Below are 22,350 nucleotides of genomic sequence, written 5' to 3'. Positions count from 1 at the left end.
ACATTCTTTTTTTTATTGAGGTGGAATTCACATATTAACTATTTTCAAGTAAAAGTTCAGTGGCATTTCATACCCTTACAGTGTTGTGCAGCTACCACCTCTATCTAATGCTAAAACTTTTCCCTCACCCTAAAAGGAAACTGCATTTCTCTTAAGCATTTGCTCCCCGTTCCTGTTTTTCTCCTACTCTGGTAACCACCAGTCTTATTTCTGTTTTTGTAAATTTCCCTATTCTGGATGTCCCACCCATATCTAGATAATTCTGTGTACATGGAATTGTATAATATGTGGTATTTTATGTTAGGCTTCTTTCACTGAGCATAATGTTTATGAGTTTTATCCATATTGTAGCATGTTCAGTTTTTCATGCTTTGTCATAGTTAATAATATTCCCTTGCTTGTATATACCAAGTTTTGTTTATCCATTCATCCACTGATGAACATTTGAGCTGTTTCCACCTTTCAGTTCTTGTGAATAGTGCTGGTATGAACATGAACGTCCATGTACTTGTTTGAGTCTCTGTTTTCAAATTATTTTTTTTTGGTATATAACTAGGAGTAGAATTACAGGATCATATGACAATTTCGTATTTAAGATTTTGAAGAACCATGAAACTGTTTTTCATCGCAGCTGAACCATTCTACATTCCCAACAGCAATGTATGAGGATCCCAGTTTTTCCATATCCTCACTAGCACTTCTAATTTTCTAGTGTTTTGATTATAGCCATCCTCGTGTGTGTAAAGCAGTATCTACTTGTGGTTTTCATTTGAATTTCCCTACAGATGAATGTCAAGCATCTCTTCATGTGCTTTTGGCCATTTGTTTGTCTTCTTTGCTGATGTGTTCTTGTTCATCTTATTTTTCATTCACAACTGAAGAAGACAGGGTATATATAAATGATACTAATTATGAGAAAAATCATAGTTGTGGGAAAGTTTGAGACTTCAGGTCAGTAGCTTCATATCTACCATGGAGGTTAATTTAATGCTTGTTAGCTAAAACTTTGGTAAAACTTCTCATAAATTGATTTGCTTCATATTCATTAGAGCCTTCCACTCAAAAATGTGATAATTGTTATTTTGACTATTTGCAAGGGATTTGGAAAGGTCAGTGTATGTGGTGATTTTTCATTTGGCTGGTTGAATTATGAAAGCTGCAGGAGCAAGGAGTCATTTATTGGAATGAGTCTTACGGAGTCCTTAAAATACATATCTCAGATATGGCTTTGTTATTCTTCATAATAATGTTTCTGAATTTGGGAACTCTGACAAGGTACCTGCAGGACCACATTATGGCTTTCATGGGCAATAGGCACTTTTGTTTTGTGGACCATGAAAAATTTTGCTACCTAAAAGTTATTAAAATATCTTTCAAAAATACTGACAATTTCCTTGAAAATATTAAAAATTCTGTTTTATGTCTACATTGCTATAGAGATGAATATTTTACAGGCTGTCTTGTATTCATATTTTCTTCTGATTTTAAAAGAAATTAAAACATTACAGAGCCTCTAACAGTATCCTAGGCCCAAGGCATTATGCTTGCTTTGTGCAGTGGGATGTGCGCCCTGGGTATCTGAAGATGTTTGTCATGATTTTGTTTAGCCCTTTGAGATATTTATTATCATTGATGTGTGAATTCTTAAGAGTTACCATGATTACTTCCCAATAATAATGTGCTCTTCACGGTTACTTGGAAATATCCATTTCATATAACTCAGAACATAATAAACTTGCCCTTTTTCCTCATTTTCATTATGGGCTCAACCGTCTCAGCTTGTTCAATTTTATTTGCCTTTTCCTCCTCATATTTTGCTTGTTACCATTTGAGCTCTCAGCTGCTGGAAAGCCCTTCCCAGAGCAGGTCTTTGGGGATAACAGGTTTCACTAAATTGGTTTCAGAAGGTGAAGTTTAGTGTTCATTTGGTCTCCACTGGCAGCCCTAAGGAGACATGATAACACAGGCTGGAAAAGAAAACTTCCAGTTTCATAAGGAGCATTCTGTACAGTGTTGGCATAAACAACCCTGATACTAGCAAAGAGAACAGTCTAACTTCGGGATGGTATACAAGTTTATGGCTAACTCTTCTTTTTTATGGTGTTATCATATTATCATATCTCTTTAATATCCTTTGTGGTTTTTTTCTTGTTCCATGTTTGCTTTTCCTAATCTCATTGCCTGTCATCATCTTCCTTCTATCACTGGCATTTTCTATTAATGATCTGCTTTCTCCTTTCCCATAAGCCAGTCTTAGTGTCTTCTAGCAATGTCATTTAAAATCCCACTTCCTCATTCAAGCCACAGTCCATAGCACTAAGCCTTTCTTCTTCCTTTCTCATAACTGGAAACAACAGATCTCTCAGGAAACCTTCATCTCCCTTACTGAGAGATGGTGCTCAAGTCAAAAGCATAGGAGCTCACATAGAGAGCAAATTCTTTAGAGATCCTTGATTACAGGAAAACAGGCCACAGGTCATGTTAAACCATTAATTTTTGGAGCTAGCCATGAAGCTTAATCAAATAGATGTCAAAACGATTCTTTTAAGGCATTGACTATCCACTAATTGATTCTTAGGCTGTATTTCATCATTGTAACTTCTTTTACATTTTTATGATAACAGGAATAGCAGCATTATTATCATCATTCATAGTAGCAAATGTTTATTTAGTATTTAGTGAGTACCAAAGTCTAAGGTTTTTGCATTTATTAACTTATTTAATTCTCATAACTCTTACAAACTAGGTGCTATTTTTTACCTCATGTCATTGAAATCAAATAATTTGCCCTAGGTCACTCAGCAAGTAAGTGGGGCTTTATCATCTCCTGTTCGTCTTGTAAGCTGTTTTCTATTTCAGGAAGCTTAAGAAATCTCAGTTTTATTCTGTGAAGGCTAATTCATATTATTAGCACATCAGGAAAACCCGTTACAAACAAATATTCAGCAGAGACGTAGAAATCAAGAACTGTGTTCCTCATATCGAGTGTGCGATCAAGGCAAACTGGGATTTGCTTTTGTATAACTCTCTCCCAATCACACTGAATTCTATGATTCCTTATCCCATTTCCTTCACTAAGGTTATCCTTGGAGTTGATTTCTGCCAACTTGGGCATCTTCTCGAATGACATCCTTTCTAATTCCCACTGTTAGAGTAGATCTAGTTAGGGAGGACATTTATGAAGAAAGACCTCTCCCACAACACCCTTGAAACAGTTGTAGCTTACTTATCCTGAGTGGACAGGCATGGGCTTGGAGGGTGAAGGAGTCTTGCAGTTCTAACATGTTACTCATGTTCTTTCGGTCATCTTAAATATATTTTGTAGAAATATGAGGTCTTGTGGAGATCTTAGGATAAGTACTAATGAACATAAAATTTCTGTTTTTAATCATACAGTATTCCAGTTTTCATTTATCATATGCACATATATGTACACAGACTTGTGTGTGGATGCATGCCTGCTTGTGAACATGTTTGCCTTTGTGTACACACACAGACACACACACGCACCCCTGCAAAGATAGTTTGAGGTAAGCATAATCTTTCTATGGCAAGCATCTGAGGTCTTTGTAAAGAGGAGTATAATTTCCATTTATGGCATGCAAGTAGATTAATCCCAAGAACTCTCAATATCAAGGCCCTTTTATAGAAAGTTTCAAGAAGCTTTCTTAGGCCCCTCTGCTGACCTAATTATCGGGTCCTGGGTAATCTGTTTTATCACGGTCAGGTGGAGCCAGGATACTTTTAAATTTGGGATGAGGGTGAGATGTATTAATCCGTATCCCAGAGTATACAAGTTAACTCTTGGCCAGATTTATATAAAATAAAGTACAAAGTCAGGTTCTCAGATAATGTTGGTATATTGTTTGGTCTTTCTTTTTATTCTATTCCTGATAAGGATTCACTTGTTGTAGTCCAGTTATTTCACTAATTAACTGATATTTATATTATTAACACAGCAAAAGGAAAACTGGTGGATATCACAGGCTTCCACAGGACAGGCAAGTGAATGAATCACTTAAGCTGGTTAAGGACTGTGGTGATCTGTAGAGCATATATTCTGCCTAAAGAGGGCAGCCATGTCTCAATTTCCACACACTAGCCTTACTAGAATGTGGACTTTATGCTGCCAGAGCTTCTGATTTTTCAAGAAACGTTTGAAATCCAGATATTTGTGTGAAAACTAATTTTTCAATGTTAGCAGTTAATTCTAATTTTTAAAATACGATGCCATTTAATGAATAAACTATTATAGGAGTTGACAATTTTTTTCTGTAAAGCGTCAGATAGTAAATAGTTTGGACTTTGAGGTCTGTATGGTGTCTGTTACAAGTACTCAGTTCTGCAGTTGTAATATAGAAGCAGCCATAGTCAATAAGCTAATGAAAATGGTGTGTTCCAGTAATATTTACAAAAACAGGTAAAGGCCTATTTTGGCCCAGTGGTGGTAAATTTGCCAACCCCCGAACTAAAAGAAGATATATCAAACATATATAAGTATCAAAACATAATTTGACTAAACAAAGTAAGCTGTAGAAGGATTCATATATTTTATTGCCATTTGAATTAAATGTAAAGACTTGCCAAATAATGCGTTCATGGGTATGTGCATGTATTTGAATGATAAAGATTGAATTTATGATAGTGGTTATCTCTGGAGAGGGAAGGATGTGGGTCCAGAGAGGACTTGATTACAATATTTAATTTCTTTATAAAAAGAATCTGATGGAAATACAGCATGATATTAAGATATGATTAGTACATGGGTGTTTGCTTTCCCCCACCTTTTTGTCTTTATATTTGAAATACTTTACAAATAAAAAACATTAGTATGCAAGGCAATCAAAACATATCTGCAGACTTAATTTGACTCAGATGCCATCATTTTGAACAACCTCTGCTGTTCTTGCATGCAAGCATTCTAAGGATATCAGCTTTGTAGAAAATGATGTCTTTGTGTCAACAAGTTGGAATCTACTACCCATATATTTGGAGGTTTTCAATGCAATAACAGTTTGTGATAGGTGATATGAATGATAACCAAGATGTAAGCTGGTTTTCTTCAACCTATATCATTTCTTTATTTCTGTTTACAAAATCAGGCATAACTTCTTGACAATGTACATATAATTACTTTTTTATGACCTTGTTATCTAGCATTCCTCTTAGTATCTTTCTGTTCCCTCTGAGGTTTCTCAGAGTTTTGTACAGTGTCAGCTTGTTCTTATTAGATCTAATTATTTCATAATCCAATTTACCATTTCTACTCATCATCGAAGACTTTCCTTAATACTGTCCTGGAAAACCTGCAAAGCATTGTACATTTCTAATAATATGATGTTCCACAATTGTTGTTTTTCTTGTGCCAAGATCAAGGATGGCACACTTTTCTGTTGACCTCAGACTCATTTAGTTACGAGTCATGAAATGATCCATATATTGAGCTTTATGAAGGGTGGAGGTTTTGTTTTGTTTACTTCTGTATCCTTAGCACCTTGAAACAGGGCTTGGCACAGGATGGCTACTAAATAAATTTGTGTTGAGTTAATAAATAAATGAATGCCATTATTCTTTTCAGAGGATATAATTTTACATGGTTTCTGGTGGAATGTGCTGTTATTCCAAAGGCAGCTTTAGACACTGCAGTGGCAGAGGGAAACTTTCAAAATTCTGAGTTTATGATTTATTAACTTGGAGTTTCACCCTGTGTTCCCTAAGTTTTTACTTCTTACATTAATATAATTTGATTTCTAAGTTCCCAATGTTTTCTTTTTACTTTTTTCATAAATGTTAATGTCTAAATTCTAACCATGGTTCCTTTTCTCAACTGAAACTTATTTATGTGACTATGCAAACCTTCTTTATACTTAATTCTTATTTTCTGTGCTATTGTCTTTTCAGTGTTGTTCTTAGTCCTTCACTGTCTATCACTGCTACCCTTTGTGGTACAACATGGCCTAGTCAGTTGAGTTACCAAAAGATTAAAAAGGAAATCATGGCCAATAATCCCAGCACTTGGGGAGGCTAAGGTGAGAGGATCACTTGAGCCCAGGAGTTTGAGACCAGACTGGGCAGCATGGCACAACCTGGTCTCTACAAAAAAAAAAAAAAAAAAAAAAAAAAAAAAAAAAAAAAAAAAAAAAAAAAACCAGGCATGGTGGCATTCTCCTGTACTTGAGAGGCTCCCAGCTACTTGGGAGGCTGAGGTGGGAGGATTGCTTAAGCACAGGAGGTCAAGGCTTCAGTGAGCTGCGATCATGCCACTGCTCTCCAGACTGGTTGACAGAATGAGATCCCGTCTCAAAAAAAGAAAAGAAAATTGTAGTTCTTCCTGAACAAGTCCTGAAATGTCTTTCCCATGTGCGTTGAGGGTCTTCAAGATAACCTCCCGGTTTGGTAATTTGTTAAAAGGACTCACAGGACTCAGCATATATTGTTACTCATGGCTGTGATTTATTACAGTCAAAGGATACAAAGCAAAATTAGCAATGGGAAAAGGCACATAGAGCGATGTTCAGAGGAAACTAGACACAAGCTTCCAGGAGTCCTCTAGTGGAGTCACTCAGGATGTACAAAATTCCTCCAGTATTGCTTGTGACAGCACGTATGAAGTGTTGTCTACTGGGGGATATTATTAAATTATTAATTGGCAAAGGTTTATTGGGGGCTAGTTATGAAGGCAACCTCTGTCCAGCACATATGAAAATACCAGACCCCCAGAAGGAATGCAGGTATTCAACATAAACCACACTGTACAGGCATTCTAGGCATAGTGAGTCATGTTATCAGTTGTAGTAGTCACTGTCTCCTCACTTAGCCCCATTAACAGCTGTGGATGGGCCTTTGTCATCCCCAAGGTACTCGTTTCCCAAAGATGAAGAAATTTGATTTCATTTTGCTGTCTCTTGGTGTCAAAAACGTAAAAACATTTTTCCTCTCCTGGACATCTTCAACTCTTATGCCTTTACCACCAAGTGTAGCTTCAAAGTTCTAGGGAGCTTGTCTCTGTAACTAATTGGAAATTTTCTTTTCTGACCTCCTAACCCTGTATGGAGGTTGTTGGTTTTCTATTTAGTAAATCATTAAACAACAACATGTTTTTTAAAACGTTTGTACTGAGGCCTGACATTGGGCAGTTTCTCCCTGCAGTCAGGTTACTTGTCAGAGATGGGGCATGACTCCAAAGAGAATTAATGTATGTTTTTGTTACCTGAAGTGCCCTTGGGGCTTCCAGAATCCTCCTGAAGAGCCCATGTTTCTTTAGCAAAAGAGGTTTTTCAAGTCTGAATCCAGGATACAGGAACTCAAATAAAAAGCTTGTTCTATAGGAGTCTTAAAATAGAAGATAAGAGGCTACAAATAATGAAATCAAATTTGTAGAAACTGAGCAATTTCAATCAGATATGACAAAAAGATCCTTGCAGGAGAATATATACCAGTAGTAGTACCTAACTCTCATCCAGGTTTTTTAAGCTATGCAATTTCCATTTGACCACTTATTCTTTATAGATTGAATTTTATCATAGATTATAATTAAATAAAATAAAGCATAGCCACAATTCGAGTGCTGACAGCAACGTATCCTAGCAAACCTTTCACACACATACCATGTCTGAGATATTCTCCATATTGTCGCAAATAATCCCTAGTCACCTGTGTCAACATCCCAGAGGTTAAGTCAAGCAAAAGCAGAGAATAGGGAAATGTATAAAATAATAGATTGTATTTGAGGAGTCCTATTTAGAGTGATTGCCAGATCCATATTTTTCACAATAATTTCATTCCTCAATAACTGGTAGTTCATCACAAATTATCAAGCAGACATTGATAAGTTATCTGAAGATTTGATTTCATAAGCTTCCACAATAATGATGCTGTTTACTAATAGAATATCCATCCTATCCCAACATAAAGCCAGCTGGGAAAAAAAAGTCTTATTCTTTTTAACTAGTAATTACATAGTTGTCCCTATCTCACTATATTGTAATGTTTTATTTTTAGTCTGTCTCCTACACTACACTGTATGTTCTTTAAGACTGAATTATTCTTTGTCTTTTACATTTATATAACACCTATGTGAGCATGCTCGTAATTTCCCAGGGTCATGCAGACTGAAATATTTCTGCTTTTGTCCTTTGTTAATTCCATCTAAAACATGGACTAGGCACTCTTAGGTTTCAGTCATCTGAGTAGATGTTTAATCAACATTTGAGAAACTATGTGGGAGAATTAACGGCATGTGATGATGGTGGGACTTGAAGTCTGTTTGCCAGGGGGCCCAGTTGTGAACATCATTTCCAGTACTGTCCAGACACAGGGGCAACTCCCTGTCATTTGTGACTCTTCCCATCTTGGCTCTTGCCTCTCTGACTTCTTTCTTTCTTCCTTTCTCTCTCTCTCTCTCTCTCTCTCTCTCTCTTTCTTTCTTTCTTCTTTCTTTTTTAATTAGCATCACCATCTTTTCTGCTATTAAACTGTCACCATCTTGATCTTCTCTCCCTCTTTTGGCTTTTACTTTCCCAGCCAGAGTGCACTTCTGGTTTCTTTTGGGGCATCCAATCTCATAAATCTCAGCCTTTGACCTCTCTTTCTCTGTCTCTCTCTCTTTCACTTTCTCTCTCTTTTGAAATAGAATTTACACTTTATTAAAATGAAACAATCCTTGCAACTCTAAAAATTGTATTTTTATGGCACCATATGACTTCATTGTTCTTTATCAAACTTCAGGTAATAGCTGATTCAAAAAGACTTGTACTATATCTTAAATATCTTGTGATTTATGAAACTTCTTAAAACAACTTAAAGTTTATATCTTGTGGCCAAGGTACTATAGACCTAGTTGGGAAGAGCCTGCCTAAGTGAACATAAACATCACATTTCATTGATTCTAAGATAAACTTTTCCACATTTTAACATCTCTTAAATTGGGATTCATCTTATACTTCATGGTATCTCACAGTATAATTGGTGAATTTTTTCCTTAGTATTATAAAAATGATAATGATGGGACTTATAATTAAAGGCATCTTAGATTTGAAGTAGCTGAGGCTTAAGAAAGTTTACGAAGTCTGACTGGTAACCTTCACACACAGCAGTTTTGTTTGCATGTAGTCCTTCTCTTCTCTGCCCTTGAGATGGGATTTGTTCCCTTGAGCTTTACCCCCTTTGTGGACAGGAACTGGAGTGGCTCATTTCACCCAGCCTGCAGTCTGTGGATGGCCAAGTGTTAGCAGCCCAGTAAAGGGTCAGAGTGACAGGCTCCTGCACCTGCCCTTTTTGATGCCCAAGTTCTTGTTTGGTATCGAGGAAGAATCAGGTCACACAAACTATTTGAAGGGTAGTGTATGCAGAGGATTTATTGGGCGATAAAAGTGGCTTTCAGCAGGATGGGAAACTGGAAAGGGGATGGTGTGGGAAGAAGGTGATTTTCCCTGAAGCCTCACTGTCTGAAGTTAGCTGCATCTATCAGTAGTCTTCGATGCTCAGCCACATGTGTCCCTGAGGCTCAGCAGCTTGCATCCCCAACCACTTACATCAGCTACTTGTGTTGCTCTTTTTTTTTTCCCTGCCAGCTGATCTGTTTTTTATGGGCACTGGATAGGGGGCGGGGTAGGCAAAAAAGGCAATTATTTGAGTGGAAAAATGGGGTCAGCTGTTTTCACTTAGGGCCAAGGTTCCAGGCTTGAGGGTGAGGTTTAGCCGGGAGCCCAGCCCTTCAGGGGTCAGCTGTTTTCACTTATGGCCGAGGTTCCAGGCTTGAGGGTGGGGTTTATCCGGGAGCCCAGCCATTCTGTATCACCCTCACCAGGTTGCTTCATGCTGGCCTGCAAGTGGTTCTGCTTATGCTGGCCTCTCTTGAGTCTTTCAGTTAAATCTTTATTGGATATGTATTGTGTGCTAAGAATTGTGGTAACTGCTGGAGAGAAAGATGAACAAAATTGTACATAGTCTTTGCTTTTCTGATTATAGACTCTTCTAAAATAGTGTTAACTGTTAGCGTTATAAAATGGCCCAATCATAGGCCAGATCATTCTGTTGTTCCTGTGGTGTCTAGATTTCTTAATGTTTCCATGTTACATAAGGAAGGAGCCATTCTGGGTGATCATTTAGGACTCTGTATCCAGTGACCCTATATGGGTATAGTACCAGTTTGGGTTGACTACTTGAAGGTGGTTTGCCTCCTTCATGCCTTTATCATTTACTTCTCAGAGGTTTTCTTCATACTGCCTGAATCCAATACGTTGCATCTGTTTTTGTCAAACTTTTCAATGAATTATGTATAGCAAATCTAAATGGAGTTGCCTTAGGGTTTAGTTTCCCTCTTTACTCAGTGTTTATTTGATACAGCTCCAGGGAAGATTCCACTGGGAATGTGTGTCATCTGGCACTTGCTCAAGCCTACAGTGAAGCTGTTATTTCATTTCTTATGTTAAGTTATTCTTAAGAGGTTGGTGTCTGGTTATCTGGTTAGAGATTTCTTAGTCCCCTACCTGTTTTCTTAGCGTTCTCTACTGGAATCTATAACCAACTCCCCAGTGGACTGCAGGTAGCCAACATGCACTCTCTTGGTAGGGCCTTGCCCACATTGAACTTTGCATTTGTTTGTAAATTTAATTAATTTTGTATAGATTATAAATGTACTTAGCAAAAAATTTAAAAAGTACAAAAGATAAACAGTAAAAAGAAAGTCTACTTTTTACACCTGGCTCCCAGCCACCCCATTGCCATCCCAGGAAGCAACCATAGTTACCAGTTTCTGTAACTCCAGTATTTTTTTAAATAACTTTTTATTATGTAAAATCTAAAATGTATATGGAAGAGGACAATATAAAGAACCTCCTGGTATCCATCATCTTGCTCCAACAATTATCAAAAAATAACCAATCTTGTTGAGCTCTACTCCCACCCACTTTCTTGGATTATTTTGAAGTAGATTTCAGATGTCATACCTAAAAGATAGTGCATCTTTTAAAAAACATATACCATAATACCATTTTCACACTAAAAAGCAAAAATAATTTCTTCATATCATTACATTTAAATTTTTTCAATGATTTATTTTATTTTGTTTTACAGTTTGGTTGTTTGAATCAGGATCCAAACAAGGTCCACACATTGCATTTTGTTCAGTCTCAAGCCCCTTTTAATCTATAGCTCTCCCCTCACTTTTTTTTTTTTTCCCCATTTATTTGTGGAATTAACTGGGTTGTTTATTCTGTAGAATTATCCCGGATTCTTCTGATTCTGTTACCAAATATAGTCTGGTGACTGTTTTTCCTGTACATTGGTATTTTGGTCTAGAGGCTTAATCAGTTGTAAGTTTAATTTTTTGGCAAGAATACTTTAGAGGTGGTATTCAGTTTTAATTTTACAGATAAGCCAGGTAAGTGCCTGGTTATTTTTCATTTGTTTGTTTTGTTTTGTTTACAACATAATTTTTAAGTACATGGGCTTATAGTCAGACTATCTGGGTTTGTCTCCCAGCTCCACAACTTAGTAGCTGTATGACCTTGGGCAAGTCATATCAAGCTCACTGCATTTCTCCTTATTTGTAGATTGTGGATCATAGTAGCATGTAATTCATAGTACTGTCATGAGGAATAACCAAATTCAATGTGTGTAGAGCATTTTGAACAGTATCTCTCTTTGAGTAGGTATTCAGTGTACATTATTATGGTATTATATTTTTATTTCTCCATTGTCTTGTATGGTATAGCCAGGGTTGCCATATTGTTCTACACCAGGGTTCACTGTTTATCTTGTAGGCTTTTGAATGATCCTTTTTATGGTGCTGTACAATGAGTAGTCTGTGTGGCAATATGTAGCAGCCCATATAGTCATACAATAAATGAACTTGTGTTGTTAAGCTGTTTTATGCTTTTCATAACACTACTATTTTATAAACAGGATTTAGTGTCTATCTGGATTTCTTGTTAGCAAACTCATGTATCACATTGCCTTTTTGTTTCTGTACCCCTCTTCCTTGAAATATACATGTGTATGTGCCCATAGATACACACCACATGCATTTTCAAAGTCAAAGCTAAATAGTATTCCTGTTACAACCTCTCTTCCAACTGAGTGATGTGAAGATCATGTAATTTATGCTGGTTTCCACTTAACACATCTATGGAGAGTTGAGGCTATCAGCCAGCTACCAACAAACAGGAAGTGAATTGATTATCAGCATGCCTGGGGACTGTGTAGACATGCCTATCAACCTCATGTTGTTATATGATTTGTCCTTGGGATCTGACCAAGGTTCTCGGTATTTTAATCAATATGAGATAGATACTTTCAAAATTAGGACCCCATGGTGTGACCCATGATGATCTGGACATCATTTTTGTCATCATTTTCTCTGTGAAAAAGAATAATATTGTGTGTGTGTCTCCTCCTTAGATCTGACATAGAAGGCATTCATGGAAAAGGATACCTTTGTATACTGCACTTGAGAGGTGGTAGGCCTATGCACGGGGAAGAAGAGATTAGGTCATTAATAAAATGGTACTCATATCCTTTCTAATTTAATAAATCAATGTAACTTCTACAGATGTGACACCAGGGAATTAAAGAATACAAAGTTTTCTAATGCACAACTATTTCACTCATATACACACATACACATACATACATGCCCAACTAGCCAAACAATATATAATTATAGTAATCCTTTACAAGATGTCAGTTCTAGTCTTAATGAAACTAGTAGCAGGTTTAGTTCATGGAGTAGTTTAAATGGAATGTGCTTAGGAAGGTCTAACTTCAAAGAGCCTTTAGTCAGAGCCCAAGAAACTTTCTCAGCCCTCTCTGATGATTTCATTTTTCTCTTGGCTAATATATTTTATCCATCAGTATCAGGTTGGGCCAGAAATACTTGATTTTGAGATAGGAGTCATTGTTTTTTCAGGTTTTCAGAAAAATAATTACATTTATTATTGTGTATTATATATGGGGATAGAGATAGATATAGATTTGTTAATCCATATCTTCTAAGGTCCCCATATTGTTGACTAGAGTTGGCAGATGGGCCACAAGCCCAACATGTCTTTACCCAGACTTTTTCAGGTAAGTAAATGCAAGTTCAGATTCTTAGGTGCTCTTTATATGTGTGTTGCCAAAGCAGACACATAAAATGCTCTTCATAAATCAACCCCTTGTATTTCCTTTCCTATGATTTAACTCATGTTTTTGTTGATACAGGCTCATTTAATATTACCTATAACCATTCACTGTATGAATGATTGCTGTTATGTTTTGTCAATACAGTGGAAATTGGCAGAGTTGGTCCTGGCAAATGCAGAAGTCACTGTAACATTTTGGCCCATCCTGCCTCATATTTTATCACTCCTCCCATATGCACTTCCTCATATTCATAGTACATATAGTATTCAAGAACTTTATGTACAGCAAAAATATTTTTACACATATTTGAATTTCTTATTCAAAATATTATAACCAACAAATTTGTCACTGTCGTTTAATCACAACACAAAAACATACCACTGATACTATATGCCACGGTTTATAACAAGTGCGTTGTAATTTTTTGCTTATTTAAACCTCACGTCATGTTTATGAGTTAGGTTTTATTATTATTCCATTTTACAGATGAAGAAAGTAAGGCACAAAATTTAAGTAAATTTCAAAAAGTAGACCCCGAATTTGAATTTAGATATTTTGACACTAGGCCAGGCGTGGTGGCTCATGCCTGTAATCCCAGCACTTTGGAAGGCCAAGGCGTGTGGATCACGAGGTCAGGATCACCGAGACCATCCTGGCTAACACGGTGAAACCCCGTCTCTACTTAAAATACAAAAAATTAGCCGGGCGTGGTGGTGGGCGCCTGTAGTCCCAGCTACTCGGGAGGCGGAGGCAGGAGAATGGCATGAACCCGGGAGGCGGAGCTTGCAGTGAGCCGAGATCGTGCCACTGCACTCCAGCCTGGGTGACAGTGCGAGACTCCATCTCAAAAAAAAAAAAAAAAAAAAAAAAAAAAAAAAAAAAAAAAAAGATATTTTGATACTCGTATCTATGATCTTAAACCATTTTTACTACTAAAATTGTGACTGACTTGTTATACTTGCCACTGCTTCTTTGTTTTATATATATATACACACACACACACACACATACACCCACACACACACACACACATATATCTTGGCCCATAGAACCCAACATAGCACAGTCTAAGAGAACTTTCTGTGCTGATGGAAATGCTCCTTATATATTCTGTCCAATATTGGGAAGCACCAGGCACATGTGGCTATGAGCTTTTGAAATATGGCTAGTTAGAATAAGTAACTTTGTATTTAATAATATTTAATTTAAATTTGAAGTACCATATGTAGCTAGTAGTTGCCCTATTGGACAGCACAGATTCCAGCACAACACGTGACTTAGGAATGACACTCAGTACATATTTGTTAAAGGAAGGAAAGATTCAGATTTATTTCTCCAGCTCAGATCTCTCCCTTGACCTTCAGACTTATGTATGTAATTTCTTATTTGAAACCTTCAATGAATGTCTATTAGACATTTTCAAACCGTCTATTAGACAGTTCCAAAGACATTTCCAAATAGTTCATGTCCAAAATGAACTATTGATCTTTCCCTCCAAGCCTACTCCATCCATAAGCTTCTCCATTTCAGTTTCTTCTACTCCCTCAGACTAAAAACTTTAGTCATGTATGACTTTTGACATCTAATCTATCAACAAATTCCGTAGGCTCTTCTTTCAAATTATATATGTAATCTGACCACTTCTAGTCACCTCCACCAGTTTTACTAAAATTTAAGCCACAGCCATTTTTGTTCCATGTTATTGCAATAGACCTTTTATGTGTCTCTTTTCTTTGCTATCCCTGTTACACTCTTACTATTGTCTACACAGCAGCTAGACTGTTCTTCTGTATTCAGGTCAAGTCAGAGCAGACCATTCCTCTGTTTAAAACTCACCAGTGGTTTCTCATTTCACTCAAAGTAAAAGCAAAAGTCCTTCCAATAGCCCAAGAGCCCTATATAATAGCCTCCGCTCCCCCGTCCAATACCCTATTCTCTCTCTCTGTCTCATGATTTTTAATACTCTCCCTTCTTTATTCCACTTTACTTTCACTGGCTTCCTTATTGTTTATTTTTTTAAGAAGGCAAAGTAAACAAATAGCTTAAGTATTTTTATTTGTTTGCAACTAAGCTTGTTAACACTATATAATGAAAATGTACAAAGAATGATGTTGCAGTTTTTGGTTAGATTTAAGTTAAAGACATTCATTAATAAGGAATCTTCAAACATGAGTATTCCAGAAATTTCTCTAAGCCATCTGATCTGAATAACTGTCTCTGAGTAACACCATACTTTGTAAGGTATTGTCATGCATTTGAATTAAACTCAGATTTTTTCAAAATAAGCCCTGATTTAAAAAACTATTCTATATTCAAACTAAAAGAATATAAACAGAACTTTTCCTTTCCAGAAACAATAAAGGAAACAAGGCATTTTGTAAAATATGGTCCTGAGCAAGTCACAGTGAAAAAAAATGTATACTTCTACCTGCTCAAAACAGAGGCTACTTTCTGTTCCTCAGTCTTGGAAACAAGGTTAAGAACAGCGTATATGTGACTTCGGGCAGGGGGTTGCCAAAACAGCTCAAGCAGTTGACCGTGGACACCTCAAATGAATTTGGGAGAACCTGACCAAAGGATCCAAATTCTATTTTTAATAACTAATACAAAGGTGAAGTGGCTCCTCCCAAGTAGCAGTGCTGCCGGGGCCTGGCCCTGGCCGAGGCCCAGGCCCAGCTCTGAGCTTACCTGTTATGCTCCAAAGCAAACCCTGATCCTTCTGCTCCAGGGAAGACCTTTTCCCTTTAGAGGTTCAATGTCCGGGGAGCTCTGTGATTGTGTGAATGAGGTGAGCGCCGACTCCGTGTGAGTATTTTAAGGCTTGGAGTCAAAGTATTTTTCTAACACGCTTAGGCAGAGTCCGTGTGTCAATGGCTCATCTCCAGTTCTAATTTCTCACCACATATTTGTAGATCTACGACCACAGACCTTTGCTATATTATCATAATCACAGCTAATGTCCATCCTAACTTACGATTCATATTCTGTGCCTGGAAACAGTCCCTGTATTTAACAATAAAAACTACACATAAAAACAATCCACTATTGCAACTTATATGGTCACAAAGCATTAATGATCTTCTGTAGAACAAGCAATTTTTTATTTATTTTTATTTATTTTTTATTTTTTTGAGACAGTCTCACTCTGTCACCCAGGCTGGAATGCCATGGCACGATCTTGGCTCACTGCAACCTCTGCCTCCCGGGTTCAAGTGATTCTCCTGCCTCAGCCTCCTGAGTAGCTGGGACTACGGGTGCCTGCCACCATGCCCAGCCAATTTTTGTATTTTTAATAGAGACGGGATTTCACCATGTTGGCCAGGCTGGTCTCAAACTCCTGACCTCAGGTGATCCACCCACCTCCGCCTCCCAAAGTTCTGGGATTACAGGTGTGAGCCACAGCGCCCGGCCAAGCCAATGTTTTTAACCATAATTGTCATGAATTAAAAACAGAATCCCCAAGATCAAAAAAAAATTGCACTATACAAATAATAACTTGAAATATACATACACACACTCTCATACACACTTCTTACAGAACTGTGCTTGGGGAAGTTCCATTTGTTGAGTGCCACTGAAGGCATATTTTGCTAAACTGCTGCTCCAGGTATTTTTGTTTAGAAAATCTATCACAGTAGGGCACAGCTGTTTACTGGATGAGCAGAAAAGGAAGATATGCTTGTGGCAACCAAAAAGTTTTAAGGTCTTTCAAGTTGTATAAAATGGACCTGCAGAAATGTTTAAGTATTCTCAGGATGCAAAGTTGGAGCTGAAATGTGTTATCAAACCAGTTGCAAAAAGTGTACAGCAGGCATCTCTTGAGGTCAAACCTGGTACCCAGATATGTGACAAAGCTTCAGGACACATGGCTTGTTGGCCTTGTCCCATATCGTTGCATAATCTGATCATATGTGGATTTCGCAAAAGATTCCTTCATATTGTTCTGCTAGTTTGGTATTGAGGATTTGCTCACAATCCTCCTGAATCTTATCTTCATCGTCTAAGACATGCTCACATATTATTCCAATTTGTCAGAGGGTAAATGTGGGCTGGTCCTTCTTCATCCATGAGGAACCTGGAGAGCTAGGTGCTATGAGTGCTGAGGAGTGAGGTTGACTTTCTGAAGCACAAGCTTCACTCTGATTAAGAACAATTTCTAAATGTCTCCACCTCTGATAACGACTATATTCAGTTTTGTGTTCTGAAAAATTTGCTCTGGAATTGTAAGGCGCCGCTTGCTGCCGGGTGGGGCGGGCTGCTGCAGACTTGGCGGTGGGGTCTGTGTCTGAAGCGGCGGCGGCAGCTTGGCGTCGGGGCCTGAGGCCCAGAGTGGGGCCCGGCAGAGAGGCGCAGCGCCACCGCTTCGGGGGAGCAGGGACTCAGCAGCTTAGTCCCGAAGTCCATGGGCCGCTTCAGCGTCGCCCGGTTCGCCAGGTCGCTGAGGGGCCAGGGACCGGGAGTGGACTCGGGGGTAAGTGCGGCCTAAGCTCCGGCTCCTCAGTGGGGCTTGCCAGCCAAGCCCTATTGTTTCCTTTTCTATTGAGATCCAAAGCCAATCCTTATTATTTGTGTATTCTGTATTGGTGAATTTTCCTAGCATTTAAATTTATTTGTCACCCCTGGTATATTTATACTTCCTTGTATATTTCTTCTTTTTTGATAAAGTTAGGTTATGGCTTGTCTACTTTGTTAATTTTTTCAAAAAATTGTGGTTTTAGCATTAGATCTGTTTTTCTATTCTCTACCTCATTAATCTATGCCCTTATGTTGCTATTTTCCTTTCTTTTCGTTTGCTTTGTTGTTTCTTTCGCCTTTTTAGCTAAGAATGTAATTCATTTTTTAATTTTTATTTTATTGATGAACATGTTTAACTTAGTGAATTTTCCTTTAATCGCCTCATTAAATGTATCCCACAGATTTTGATATGTAGTGTTTTCATGATCATATTTTAAAGACATTCTGTGATTTTAATTTGTATTTCTTTCTTTAAAGAATTATTTAAGAGAAAGCTTATAATTTTCCATGCAGAATGGACTTAAAAAGTGATTTTTAGCTTTATTGTAGTATTATTATTAGACAATGTTTATAACATGTCAACTTTATGGAACTTACTGATGTTTTCTTTGTAACCTAATATATGATCACTTTTTGTGAGTGTGTCATGTGCAACTGAGAAGTGTAGCCTCTAGTACCAGGGCATAAAATTTGATATATATCTGTAAGATTGTTATTTAGGTCTTCTACATCTTTACTTATTGTTTATCCACTTGATTTGTTGTTTAATGAAAATGATGTGTTAAAGTTTCTTATTTTTAATGTGCTTTTATATACATCTCTAGTATTTTTGCTTTATAAAGGTGGTGGCTGTATTACTTGATGCACAGATATTCATGTATCTTTATTTGGAGAATGGCTTTTAGCATTTAAAGTGTTCTGTGTGGCTGGGTGCAGTGGCTTGTGCCTGTAATCCCAGCACTTTGGGAGGCTGAGGCGGGCAGATCACTTGAGGCCAGGAGTTAAAGAATAGCCTGGCCTAAATGGGGAAACCCCATTTCTACTAAAAATGCAAAAAATAGCGGCATGTGGTGGGCGCCTGTAGTCCCAGCTACTCGGGAGGCTGAGGCATGAGAATCACTTGAACCTGGGAGGCAGAGGTTGCAGTGAGCCGAGATTGCACCACTGTACTCCAGCCTAGGCCACAAATAAAAGTGTTCTTTGTTTAATTTAATGCTTTTTGACTTGAAATCTATTTTGTCTGATATTGATTCCATTTGCCTGGTAGACTTTTGACCATTCCTAAATTTTCCTCTTTTGCTTCACATTCCTTTAAACTTCCAGTCTTCACAGGGTATCTCTCCCTTATTTTTTGCCACTTTTTCTCTTACAAATGATACCTTTCAAAGTCTGCCTTTTGAAGACTGCATAGAATGCTCTTCCCCAAGGCTCTAATCTACCAGTTTGTCATTATTTTTGTGCTTTGTGTGGACTTTGTCTTTCTGGTTGTGATTTCAGATTAATCTTAGGCTACTAGCCCCTTCTTTTCTCATTAACACTCCTGTTTCAGCATTGTCCTTGCTCTCTGGAAAGACTTATGAGTGATAGCTTGCTGGGATTTCTTTTTTTTTTTCTACTTACAATTTAATATTTAAGTATTTTATTATATAGGTGTTTTCTTTCTTTTTGTTATGTGAAGGGCATGGCTTTATGTACTTTTATGTTGTTCTGGTGGCTCTATATTGTTTTGTAGAGGATGTGTTTGGAAATTTTGATTTACATGGTCACCATTGTCTTAACATAATATTTTCCATAGGGTTAAAAATACTTTGTAAATATATTTTTTTATTGTTATACTTTAAGTTCTAGGGTACATGTGCACAACATGCAGGTTTGTTACATATGTATACATGTGGCATGCGTAAATATTTTAATAGCTATATGATACTATGATACAAAAATATACCAATAATTTTTCCAATAATTTCCCTCTTTAGCATGTTAGTTTTTTTCCTTTTATGTGATGACATATTTGTGCATAAGTTAATTCCACTACATACTTTGGGTAGATTTACCAAAATATAATTTTTGCCTCAAGGTTATAAATATTGTTAATAATCTTGACATAGTTTGAACACAGGGAGAATCAATTGGCATGTGGATATATATTAAGCTGCTAACTAGGGTAGCCTCTATCCTTTTTTCAGGTAGCACCTTTCTCTTTTACATATATATCATGAGCCTGGCCTGAAATAGCTAGTAGGTACCAGTGTGGCTATTTCTGGTGTTTACAGCCAGCATCTCTGTTGAGTGATAGAACTTTGTGCCAATACTAGTTATTAAGTATTTGGAGATCTTCCACCTCCACAGATTATAACATTTGTTATTCTGTGGTTAGATTTTCTTTACTTAGGGCACACACTTGTCTTATATTCAGTGACAACAAGAGGACAAATGGCCTTTCTTTCAGTTGTCCTTTAGTCTGGCATCCCTGGGTTTTATAATTGAAGAAGAGGGGTGATGTTTAAGAGCCTAAAATACAACTGGCAAGACCTTAACTTGGAGAAACTAATCAATCCTCACATTAGTCATTACTGCTTTCGTGGCTTATGTCAGAGCGTGATGGGCTTATTTCTGCCCACGCTTTCTGTTAGTCACTTGTTTTTCCTCTCACTTGATCTGTTTTATCAACTGCAATTAATCAAAGCTGGGCTTACTATTCATGCAACTAGATTTTTCTCAGTAATATTATATTATCTACCATTTCCTGAATTAACTGAGACACTCTGACATGATCTGTGTACTTTAGGTGAGCCATTGTAACTTTCTGTAGTTGTTTTGTTTGGTTTGCCTCTGAATGTAAAAATAGCATTGTGTTCTCATTTGAGAGTGGTGGTTAGAATCTTTACCAATATATTTTCTATGGTTATTTTTACTTTCAATCTTTTTATTCATCACATTACATGGTAGATGGCTTAGCAATATTTATACAGTAATTCCACAAACCAGCCTCATCCTAGAATCACCTTTGAGACATTATTATTTTTTTAAATACAAACTGCCAGGCCTCATCATGGACCCAATGAATTAATCTCTTGCATTGGGATCCAGAGATCTGCATTTTAAACATCTGCCCAAGTGACTGTCATGCAGTTTGGTACCTGACTGTAGACTTATTTTTGAGATGCAAAGTTTAATGCATACCCAACCAAATCATGACCCCAGTGCAGCTCTTAAGTGGTCATCTCTGTGCTAGTTTTTAGAGCTTGTCACCCTTGCTGTATATATATGGCATGCTCCAGGGTGCATTTAAAGCTTTATTTTCTCCATATGTTTAGAAAGTCATTCCTTAACCCAATAACCTATTAAAATTCACTTATGTTTTATTTGTATTATTTAGTGGTTGTATTTTACATTTTATCTCCTCCATGCACTTGAAATTGAATATGTTGTTTGGTTGTGAAATAGAGATCTAACTTATTTTTTCCCAAATAGTTAATTTTCTATGTTCCATTTTTTGAACAATTCTGCTTTTTTCCCACCAATTTAAAATGCCGCTTTTATTGTACATTAAGTTCTTACATTTATACGATGGTCTTATCCTGAGCTTTCATTTTTTTCCACTGGCCTAACTATTCTTATACTACTATGACCATGCCACATCATTAATCATTTTCCTTTTGAGTAGCACAAAGTTTCCACAATTACTGTTTAAAAAATGTTTCACTCATTTTGCTAGTTTATTATTCCATGTAAACTTTAGAATTATTTTATCACATTCCAGAAAATTAGCTTGTTGGCATTTTGACTGCAATTATACTAAATCTATTAATTAATTGGAATCAAGTTGACAACATGCAATATTTAGTCTTTCTATCCAGGATCACAAAATTTTGTTTTTCATTTACAGAAGTCTTTTTGTGTGTAATACTTTTATTTATATTATTTCTGAGACTTAAATAAATCACTCTCTCTTCTCTCCTCTGTCTCCCACACACATACACATACAGTGCCACTATTTTTTCTATTACAATTTTGAGGTGTCTATTACTGATATATAGGATGCTTATGATTTTTATATCTTCATTCACTGACCAGGAATTTTAACAAGCTTTCTTGTTAATGTTAAAAACGTTGTCAATAGGTCTAAGCATGGTGGCTCATGCTTGTAATCCCAGCACTTTGTAAAGCCAAGCGAGAGGATCTCCTCAGCCCAGGAGTTCTAGACCAGCCTGGGCAACATAATGAGACCCCATCTCTACAAAAATTAAAAGTACAAAAATTGCTGGGCATGGTGGTGGGAGCCTATAGTCCTAGCTAGTTGAGAAGCAGAGGAATGAGGGGCCCTTGAGCCCAGGAGTTTGAGGCTGCAGTGAGCCATGACCACACCATTGCACTGCAGCCTGCGTGACAGAGTGAGACCCTTTCTAAAAAAACAAAAACAAAAAAAGTATCAGTAGTTTCTCTTGCATTTTTCAGTTAGACAGTTATATGATAGGTAAATAATGATTATTCTATCTCCTTTCCAATGGGTTTGACTTTTCTGTTTTTGTTTCTTTTTAAAATTACATTGAGAATCCAGTTCCTCACCACCTTTGCTGTTCATTACACTCAGTGAAGAGTTTATTTTTTAAATTTTTTAATTTATTTTTTATTATTATTATACTTCAAGTTCTAGGGTACATGTGCATAATGTGCAGGTTTGTTACATATGTATACTTGTGCCATGTT

At 37.0% G+C, this 22,350-nt stretch overlaps 1 protein-coding gene and 1 pseudogene across 2 annotated transcripts in view; one reads left to right on the top strand and one right to left on the bottom strand.

Moving 5' to 3' along the window:
* Nucleotides 1–22,350, top strand: part of OPHN1 (oligophrenin 1) — a gene marked incomplete at its 5' end in the record, with an annotated part of 249,567 nt that overhangs the window by 139,113 nt on the left and 88,104 nt on the right. The window lies entirely within an intron of this gene.
* LOC105540054 lies at nt 16,964–17,646 on the bottom strand (annotated as a pseudogene). The gene is made up of 2 exons (XR_001006146.1): nt 17,201–17,646; nt 16,964–17,068 (listed from the first exon to the last, which is right to left on the bottom strand). The product of XR_001006146.1 is annotated as an akirin-1-like (transcript).

This window comes from Mandrillus leucophaeus, unplaced genomic scaffold (genome assembly GCF_000951045.1).
Source record: "Mandrillus leucophaeus isolate KB7577 unplaced genomic scaffold, Mleu.le_1.0 Scaffold1046, whole genome shotgun sequence".
Lineage (NCBI taxonomy): Eukaryota > Metazoa > Chordata > Mammalia > Primates > Cercopithecidae > Mandrillus > Mandrillus leucophaeus.
This window is presented reverse-complemented; position numbering and strand designations above follow the sequence as displayed.